The sequence below is a fragment of the Tupaia chinensis genome, unplaced genomic scaffold, assembly GCF_000334495.1.
Source record: "Tupaia chinensis unplaced genomic scaffold, TupChi_1.0 Scaffold144450_1, whole genome shotgun sequence".
Taxonomy (NCBI): domain Eukaryota; kingdom Metazoa; phylum Chordata; class Mammalia; order Scandentia; family Tupaiidae; genus Tupaia; species Tupaia belangeri.
The window spans coordinates 592,456-592,786 of record NW_006204309.1 but is presented as its reverse complement, the minus strand read 5'-3'; positions in this window follow the sequence as shown (position 1 = coordinate 592,786).

The window sequence follows — 331 nt, the reverse complement described above, 5'->3', positions numbered from 1 at the left end:
TATTCAATGAAAGGAGAAGATAAATGTTCCATCTGAAGAAGAGAGAGAAAATTCTTCTTTTTTTCAGGTTTTTGTTCTATCTGGGTCCTCAACAGATTGCATGATGCTCACCTGCACTGGGAAAAGAATTCTTTATTTAGTCTACCAACTCAATACTAATCTCTTCCAGAAATATCCTCACAGACAACCCAGAAATAATGTTGTATCAGCTATCTGGGCATCACTTAGGCCAATCAAATTGACACAAAAACCATTACATCCTCTACCCTCATCCCAAGTCCCTGGCTGAATCTGGTGCTTTTTCTCTGCCTTTCCACAGTAGTCCGTGCTT